Consider the following 10449-nt stretch of genomic DNA (forward strand, 5'->3'; position numbering starts at 1 on the left):
AGACCTGGACAGGCTGGAGAGTTGGGCGGGGAGAAACTTGATGAAATTTAACAAGGGCAAGTGTAGAGTCTTGCATCTGGGGAAGAACAACCCCATGTACCAGTACAGGTTGGGGGTTGACCTGCTGGAAAGTAGCGAAGGGGAAAGGGACCTGGGGGTCCTGGTGGATAGGAGGATGACCATGAGGCAGCAATGTGCTCTTGTGGCCAAGAAGGCAAATGGCATCTTAGGGTGCCTTAGAAAGGGAGTGGTTAGTAGGTCAAGAGAGGTTCTCCTCCCCCTCTACTCAGCCTTGGTGAGGCCGCATCTGGAATATTGCGTCCAGTTCTGGGCCCCTCTGTTCAAGAAGGACAGGGAATTGCTTGAAGGAGTCCAGCGCAGAGCCACAAAGATGATTAAGGGAGTGGAACATCTCCCTTATGAGGAGAGGCTGAGGGAGCTGGGTCTCTTTAGCTTGGAGAAGAGGAGACTGAGGGGTGACCTCATCAATGTTTACAAATATGTAAAGGGTAGGTGTCAGGATGATGGAGCTAGGCTTTTTTCAGTGATATCCAGTGATAGGACAAGGGGCAATGGGTGTAAACTGGAGCATAGGAAGTTCCACGTTAACATCAGGAAGAACTTCTTTACTGTAAGAGTGACAGAGCACTGGAACAGGTTGCCCAGGGGGGTTGTGGAGTCTCCTACACTGGAGATATTCAAGGCCCACCTGGACAAGTTCCTGTGTGATGTACTGAAGGTTACCCTGCTCTTGCGGGGGGGTTGGACTAGATGATCTTTTGAGGTCCCTTCCAACCCTTGGGATTCTGTGATTCTGTTCCTGACGACTGGAAAAAGGGAAATATAACCCCCATTTTCAAGAAGTGGAAAATGGAAGAGCCGGGGAATTACAGACCCGTCAGTCTCACCTCTGTGCCTGGCAAAATCTTGGAGCAGATTCTCCTGGAAGGCATGCTAAGGCACATGAAAAACAACAAGGGGCTTGGTGACAGCCAGCATGGCTTCACTAAGGGGAAATCCTGCCTGACCAATTTGGTGGCCTTCGATGGTGGGGCTACAGAATTGATGGATAAGGGTAAATCAGTTGACGTCATCTACCTGGACTTGTGCACATGACATCCTTGTCTCTAAATTTGAGAAACATCAATTTGATGGATGGACCACTCGGTGGATAAAGAACTGGCTGGATGGCCGCACACAAAGAGTTGTGGTCAACGGCTCAGTGTCCAGCTGGAGACCAGTAATGAGTGGTGTCCCTCAGGGATCGGTGTTGGGACTGGTCTTGTTTAACATCTTCATCGTTGACATGGACAGTGGGATTGAGTGCGCCCTCAGCAATTTTGCCAATGACACCAAGCTGTGTGGTCCGGTTGATACGCTGGAGGGAAGGGATGCCATCCAGAGGGACCTTGACATGCTTGTGAGGTGGGCTAATGCCAGCCTCATGAAGTTAACCATTACAAGTGCAAGGTCCTACACCTGGGTTGGAGCAATCCCAAGCACAGCTGCAGGTTGAGCAAAGACGAGATTCAGAGCAGCCCTGTGGAGAAGGACATGGGGGTCCTAGTTGATGAGAAAATGAACATGAGCCGGCAGTGTGTGCTCGCAGCCCAGAAAGCCAACCATATCCTGGGCTGCATCAAAAGGAGCATGACCAGCAGGTCGAAAGAGGTGATCCTGCCCCTCTACTCTGCTCTCCTGAGACCTCACCTGGAGTATTGTGTGCAGTTCTGGTGTCCTCAACATAAGAAGGACATGGAACTACTGGAGCAAGTCCAGAGGAGGGCCAGGAGGGTGATCAGGGGACTGGAGCACCTCCCGTATTAAGACAGGCTGAGAAAGTTTAGGCTATTCAGCCTGGAGAAGAAGGCTGTGTGGAGACCTCATAGCAGCCTTCCAGTATCTGAAAAGGGGCTATAGGGATGCTGGGGAGGGGCTCTTCATTAGGGACTGTAGTGACAGTATAAGGGGTAACGGGTTAAAACTTAAACAGGGGAAGTTTAGACTGGATGTAATTAGGAACTTCTTTCCTGTTAGGGTGGTGAGGCACTGGAATGGGTTGTCCAGGGAGGTTGTGAATGCTCCATCCCTGGCAGTGTTCAAGGCCAGGTTGAGCCTTGGGTGAGATGGTTTAGTGTGAGGTGTCCCTGCCCATGGCAGGGGGGTTAGAACTAGATGGTCTTTAGGTCCTTTCCAACCCTAACTATTCTATGATTCTATAGCAGGCATGTGAATTAAAGATTTCTTTCCTATGAATCTAGAAAAGAAATTGTGCTAGAGTTTGTTGAATCTTGAGTAGTTCTTTGCTGGACTCTTGTACAAATAAAAATACCCTTGTATTTTTACTTTTCTTAATTCAAAAAATACAATAAACTGGCCTTCTATTGAGTGAAAGCAACAGTGCAAAAATGAGAGAAGATCCTGGTTTGCTGCAGGAAGACGTGAAATCTGTCCTTTCTGTGGCTGCAAAGTTTCTATTCAGAGCAAGTAAACACAATAAAACATAGGTTGCTACAAAGGTGGTTAATTTTTATCTAATATCATTACTATTTTAATTATTTCTTTAGAATAATTTGTGGTTTACATTAATCAAATAGAAGCAATCAAGAAAAAAAAAATCATTACCGTCTTCTCAAAGAATTCTAAAACTAACAAAGAGTACTAAACCCTGAAATGTCCCTAGGGCATAGAAGATACCTATTGGAACAACTTGCAGTTTCATGTCTGTAAGACAGAAAAATTCACACTGCTGAAGGAACTCAAGCTGGCAGAATACGCTACTACCAGGACTAAAATTTGTTCTGCTCACCATGGTTAACGTACTTTCCTTCACCAAAAAGAAAGAAAGGAAGTCAGAGGTCCACTGCTTTTTCTCAAAGTGTGCCAAAATATTCAGAAAAACAATTCTTTCACAGAAAAAAAAAAATAAGTGCACTTTTGCAGCCTGCAGGGAACAGTGTCCCTGAGACTCTTCCAGTCAGCATGCTTTCTGTGTGGCCCAACCGGGAACATGACACTCAACAGAGAATTCTAGTTCCCTGATGTAATGGAATCAGCCACATAATCTCAGCTGGTTTATAACAGATTCAGCCTCCACAAACACTGATTTTCATTTTGCAAAAGTGGGAGTAAATCTAATTATATTAAACAAATAAATACATGTATATATGTACAGTGCCTCTATAGCCTATACCTTAGACGTAAACAAGGGGTTAATTGCTTTCTGAGCTGGGCCATAAATTAGTGTGATTTCTTTTCTCTATAACTAAATGACCAAGGAAGACAACATTTCCAAGAAGAAAGGTCCAGGAATTCCCTTGATAAAAGATCAGTAGGTGCCAAAACAGACATAATAGTATAAAATAATAATTTATCCAAAATGATTTTGTTAGAAGCATCAAGGTTACAACATCTGCCATGTGCTTGTTAGTAGCCCAAAAGAGTGTAAAGAAATGGCAGCATCTGCTACTATAATTCCTTCCAGCTACTCTTTTGCAAGTGTGACTTGTTGAAGGACAGAAACATTCCACTGATTATTGCTGTGAAAGTCAGGTTTAGCCATGCCTCTTTTCATCTTTTTTTGTGTAAGTGTGTGTGTAAAAATGCGAATCATTTTTGCTGTCATTATTTATACATTACAGAAAGCCATGAATATTTCATTCTGCAGCTAAATTAACATCATACCACAATTACAGATTTCTTCCCAAATGCAGTCTATTCTGGACTTGGTATTCAATTTCTTTCAGACAGTAGAAAACAAGCAGTTTTCTGAAAGGAGCTACTGTTTCAGAATTCAGTGTTCTTAGGAAACTGGAAGGATTTTGCTTCTAAACACAATTCACATGTAAGACTTTCTTTACTTGTACTTCAAACATCCATTGTCAGACATACATCTCCTTGAAAACATAGCCATGGCAATGAAACCAAATTCAAGTTTGCATAAATTTTCAGGTCTGAAAAGACAAACAGAAATAGGTTGTTTGGTGGATTAGCATGACTGATTTTTCTCATTAAAGGTATATTATGTCAAGTTTATTTTCCTGTTGGCACATAGAGGTATCAAAGATTTAAGCAGCTAGTATTTACTAAAGTTACTGACTGCAACACACAAGACAGCCCAGATAAGTTACATATCTGCAATATGAGTATTTATGTACAACATATCTGGGGCCATTCACTGATAGACATTGCTCTAATAATGAAAACACTGGAATTAATGAATGGTAATAAATAGCAATGAAATTAACACCCACAGTATGATGAAAAGCAGATACACATTTCTTCACATTTGCAATTCTTTTTCTGTTTGTGTTGATGGGTGGATTTTTTGTGATTTTTCATGATTTTTCTTTTCTAGCCCATACCAGATCCTGATTCAGTCAAGCTTTGTCATATTTCTCCATAGATCTTTTATTCAGAAGTCTCAGAATATTTATTAAATAATGTACTGAGTGCTGGTGTTAATGATGCTAAAATGCCTGTGATTTCTAGATGTATTTATTTTTTTATTCAGAAGTCTCAGAATATTTATTAAATAATGTACTGAGTGCTGGTGTTAATGATGCTAAAATGCCTGTGATTTCTAGATATATTTATTTTTCAATAGCTTGGTTTCCTGTGGAAACAACACTTACATTACATAGCTATTGTGCTTGTTATTCCAGTCCTCCCCACGTATGATTTGAAATTCTTGGCCAGCTTCACCTAAACCTGCTAGAGTTAATGAGGTCTAAAGGTTAGTTATGGCCTTATTAGCTTTGTAAAAACAGACAGGTAGATATACATTAAAAAATAATAACCTTTGATTTTATAGGAACACATAGCCGAGCAGGGAATGCTCTCAAAGGGAAACTGGTAAATATAAGTACAAGATAGACTCATACTCTAATTCAGTTAAGTACTCAACCAATAAAAAGATACCACAGAAAACCAGGTTACTTTAGTTCTGGTGTTCACAGATCTTATTTATTGTTTGGATCAGTAACAAATTCCCATGACCCTAGTCAGTGTTTTACATTGGAACCATTCAGACCTGTATGCAGGCATGAGCTTAACAAAAATGCATGCATGTTCATACCCTCTTTGGTTCAAAATTAGCCCTATTCCTGAGACACTGCAATCAGCTGCCTGTGCATAAAAGTAACATCACCCTCTGCTGGAAAGAGTTTAATCTGCAGAGACAACTGAAAATACTAAATCCAGAATAAAACTTAGGCACACAAAATTAAAGGTTGGAACACGTTTTTTTTTTTTTTGTTTGTTTGTTGTTTTTTTTTTTAGGTAATTATCACCTACAGTAATGCAGATTGTTGAACTGGGCACAGAGACTCACCATCTAGCAGCAGGGCAGGGTTAAGCTTATCAGAACAGGAATCACTACCAAGACTGGGATGGTGGCAAAAAAATCCTGAATGCCAGATGCTAAGAAATGCTAATGACACTGATTTGTCTTCAGTCTGGTTTCTCACCACGTTATCTGGGGGAGAGGAGTGTTGGTTCTGGAGTTCACTGATTTGGGACAAAAAAAAAAATCTGCAGCTTTAGGATACATCCTTTTGATATCACTGTATTATTTGTTAATGTCAGAATTCTACTAATGAGTTTTTGCTTATTAGTAATTTTAACAACTATCTTCCTCAGTGTACAATTAAGCAAAGATTTTCAGTCTTTAAAGCAGATGTACAGGACATAACATATTTTAATTCCTATTCGTTTCCTTGGATATGTTACTGGTTGATTTTAAAATCAGTATATAAACTCTGTTTGCAAACAGAGCAAGATATGTGGCAAGCAAAGAACTCTCTATGGTCCTAACAGTTCTCAAAAACAATCATTGACAACATGAGACAAAATAGAAAAGCCAGCTGCTCAAATACCAAGGTTGAGAGAACTAAATGAGTAACAGATGGTACAGATAACCTTTGGCCATCAAAATCAAAGCCAAGCAATACACCACCCAGTTGTGCAGAAGAGTGGAAAACCAGACAGATTCAAGTGAAGTGAAAAGCACAATGGCTTTCTAATGATGAAATACTTCCAGTGAAGCAATGTTAATGGACCACCACCTATATCTCTGTGAATCTCTTCTTTCAGACCTACAAGCAATAAGAGATGTCCACTCTCTGAAAAAATTTAAGATGAAATAGGATATGAAACCCAGTTGCATTTCTGCTGTTTATAATATAACTATATATAAAGTGATTATATATCCACGTGGAAAGATTCATGCAGTTCTGATCTCCCTGTCAGACACAGATGAAGATGTAGGAAGAAAAGACACTGAGAGCACAAACAGTTGGGCATATTGAAAGAAAAATAAACAGCTTATTTTTTAATGGTATATTTCAATTTGATTTCCACCAAGTTCTGTGTCCAGGGCACTCCTTGCTCCCAAGTGTTACAGCACAGCTCAAAAAAAAAAGTGCTTAGGTGTCTCACTACTAAGTGGCACACATATTTACGGAGAACAGGGTAGATGCAATAGTGAACCTGCTCTTAGGCTCCAGTAGTCACAAAAACAGCAGATGAGAAGTTCAAAACAAGTTTGAGAAAGTGGTTTCCACACAATGTGGAACTAGTGGTGAAAATCTTTGCCACAGAAAGCTACAGATGCTGAATTTTAATGTCTCTAAAAAAGGAACTGGACAAATTCACTGAGGAAAACAAGCAAAGTGGTGAAATATAAAGACATCCATCTCTGGATTGATTAAAACATGTATCACTGCATATATTTATTCTCAACCCCAGGCATCCTCTACTGTGTAATATCAGAGGCAGAATATTGTTTAGACTGACCTTTGCCTTGATTTCATGTTTTCAAAACCCAGAGGGTTTGCCCCTTGCTCAGACTTTGTAATCCTTCTGGTGCTTAAAACTAACCATTGTCTTTGTGCAGTACCTCACACATCTTAACGTCTTCTGGATATACACAGAACATGTCTTCCAAATAGGCACACATCAGTCCTGACAACATTATGCAGCTCATCTCCCTTTTCTCCTCCTTCCTTCGCCAGCTGATACTCTCTCAGAGCACATCCTGGAGACAACAGCTACCTGCAGCTGATGTTGCCCTGTCTACCTCATCTCATGCTCTCTCTTAGCCATTAAGTAACTCAGTGCAAGAGCAGTCACAAAGAGACAGATTACAGGGTATATCCCTTCTTGGCCTTCCAAAGTGAAGGTTAAAACATAACCGCTAGATGGAACATACAGTGCTCTTCTGGCCCAAGTGCCCAATCAGTTTGTCATTATTCCAAGCAAAAAAATATGTATTTTTGTTTCGCTGGGATAGCTTGAGAATGAAATACCTACTGTCTGCTGGTCATGGCAAAGTGAGAATGGGGGTCTGAATCTGTTTAGTCGGAGGAGAGCTGAGCATAGGCCCCTCACACATTGGGTAAGCTCTTCAGCTACTGAGGTGTGGAGAATACTAAAACAGTGCCACAACTTCTTTCACCATTTTGAAAGAGAAGATCAACTCCTTCTCAGCTTTCTGCATAGATAAACCTTACATATTTATCTCTAAAAGAAGATCATGCATTGCTGACTCAACACAGAGAGAAGCATGGTCCTGGACAGTAAAACAGAGAGCTTTGTGGCACCTTTAGGACTCTGACTAGCTTAGGATCAAGACTGGCATCAGTCAAAGTGCTTGAAGCTCTGCTTGTTTGTTTTGCTTGTTTGTTTGGTTTTGGCTTTGTTGTGTTTCTTTTTAATTTAGTCTACAGGAAATTAAAGTGAAACTGTCACAAACTTATGACCATAACAATGAAGGAAAGTAGTGCAAGATAACCCATGTTCCAATAATGTGCTATTATAACTGAAGATCCCATTGGTATAGTTCTGGGTACACACTGGTACTAGCTACAATTACCACTCCCAGACAGCTTCTTGCTCTGCACTGATCTCTGGAAGAGGCTATGGACCAGTCTGTTACCCACATGAAATGCTCATGTGATTTTTCCTCAACACAGTTCCATCAAAATAAACTTGAAATTCATGGTTTAAAATAACTTGGCTCATTATGACTGGGGATAAATGATTTATTCTAAAAGTCCTCAGACACTAGATGTGCGGAAAACAAAGTTTCAGCAAAGAAGTGGTCTGGGGACAGACAGCAGTGATTTCCTCAAATCAGTACAAATGCAGCTGGAAAAGGACACATGTCACAGTCTAAATCACAGAAAAAAAAAAAAATTAAACTACCAGCTAGGATGAAGAACTGAGCAACACTAATAATCTAAACAAAAAAAAAAAAAAAAACCCAAATCCAGACATAGTTCACTTTCAGAATACTGGATTTGAACTGAGAACAGGACATTCAGAAAGACAGGCTGAAATGTGAAAGTAAATTGAGAGAGACAGAATGGGGTGAAGAGGTAAGCTTGGGAGTTGCCTGCAAAGAGAAGCTAGCAAAAGCTCTCACAATGTTTTATATCATTCGGACACTAAGAATGGGGAGGGAAAAGAGAGGGTAAGTAGGGCCCATGGATGCATATGAAAGAGTTCAAATACTGAAGAGATGATGTCTAAGGAGATTCTTAAGCAGCAGCCAGAGGAATAAGAGGAAAACAACAGAACAAAGAGAATACAGATTTACCAAAAATGAAAAAGCAGAATAATATAAGAAAATAACAGGATTACCTGTCTCAAAAGAAGCTGGTTGACTAATCAGGTTAAAATTAATTTTAATTTCATATACATTTTGGGGGGGGGGGGGGAAGGCTGGTTGGCCATGACAATGAAGCTGAATACTAGAAAGATTAATAATTATAGGAAGCCCTGGAAAAGCCAATCTAGGAGTTGACTTGTGCTTTCAGTTGAAATGATTACTGAACTATTCAGATTTATTTTGATGTCTTTCAGAAATCTTTATGGCTCAAGTGTGTCTGTATATACTTATCTTTGGCATTTCATTACAGGAACACGGTATACCATATTACCTCTAAAATAATAATATTCTGACTATGCAGAATGTTACCTATTATTTAACCACACATTTCTAAGTTTCAGATTTGCCTTTCAAATTTTCCTAAACCCATGCTTATATAAATAAGGTAATTTCAGGCACAACTTTAAAGATTTAGCAGCTGTTATGGCACTATTAGTCACTGAGAAATCCAGGTGTTTCCCTCATTCAGTTATGATGCTGCCAATTCAATTTCCTGGCTTTTGCCTTTCTGGATAATGCATGTGGTTCAGGGAAAATTCACTTCTGCTGTCCCACAGATCTAATAGTACTGCACCATAACACTTTGACCTTAGAAAATTACAAATATGCAATGATTGATAACATGGATGCATTTTTGGGTGAAATGAACAGAAATAAATTATATCAACATCTAATAAATTGAGGAGGAAGACATGTTATAGTCCATCTAAGTCACAAAATATTGCGAAACTGTTGAAATTCAGACTGTTCTAAGATGAATGTTTTACTTGTACATTTAATATCATGTCCAGTCAGCTTATGTAGCACCTAAATTCCTGTGCTTAATTGACAGAGACAGCTAAAAGCAACAGCATTCTATGTTTCTTGCTTTCACTACTTCTGTTGGAAAATCACTTGAGTACTACTGTACTGGTAAGAAAAGTAAGACTAGTGCAATAAAGGCAAAACAACAGTAATATCTGTAAGAAATTTGGAAATTATTTTTTTTTTTAATTTTTCCCTACTTCAGAGCAAGCATGTAATTATTATTTCCAGAAAACTTTAACAAGTGGGAAAGCTTTTCATCCTTTCTGTCATTTCTGCAATATGTTGTAACTCTTTGACTTTGTTTCAACAATTTAAACAAAATCCTTCTGTTTCTTCACTGTTCCTCTGATTACTTTAAGAAACATTTCTGCACTTGCTCCAGGTTGAGATCATGCCTTCCAAACACAAGTGACTGAACGACAAAGTATTCCAAAAGACTATTAGTGGCTTAGGCATTGATATTACTAATCTCAGTCACATTCACCTTATGTATATATAAAGACCTAGCTATATATTTTAGGCTCACAGTTGCATTTTTATTTATTTTCTCCCCTGAAAAGCAATAGCCAGCTGCTGGTTTACAGTCATTGTATGATTGACTAATATATCAGATTATTTTTTAATCTGTAGTTAATAATTCCTCAGTTCATGGCATCACTTACTTGTGCAACCATGGAAACTGTATTACTAGAATTTATCTTATTTCTAGAACTCCAGTTCACAAATACATTAAGTACTTCCTGTGTCACGTATTGGTTCTTATTTTGATAATTTCTCCCTATTTCATCTCAAAAAAAAATTTAGAATGCTTTTGTCCTTCAATGCTAATCATTAATGAAAACATTAAATGACAATGACCATAAGCTTCACCTTTGAGAAAGTCCTTCAGACCAGATACTAAATTCAGAGGCCCTACCAGTTGAAGCTCATTTTTAGCAATTCTAACCTAAGTATTACAACTCCTACACTAA

Source organism: Lathamus discolor, chromosome Z (assembly GCF_037157495.1).
Source record: "Lathamus discolor isolate bLatDis1 chromosome Z, bLatDis1.hap1, whole genome shotgun sequence".
NCBI classification, from domain to species: Eukaryota; Metazoa; Chordata; class Aves; order Psittaciformes; family Psittacidae; genus Lathamus; species Lathamus discolor.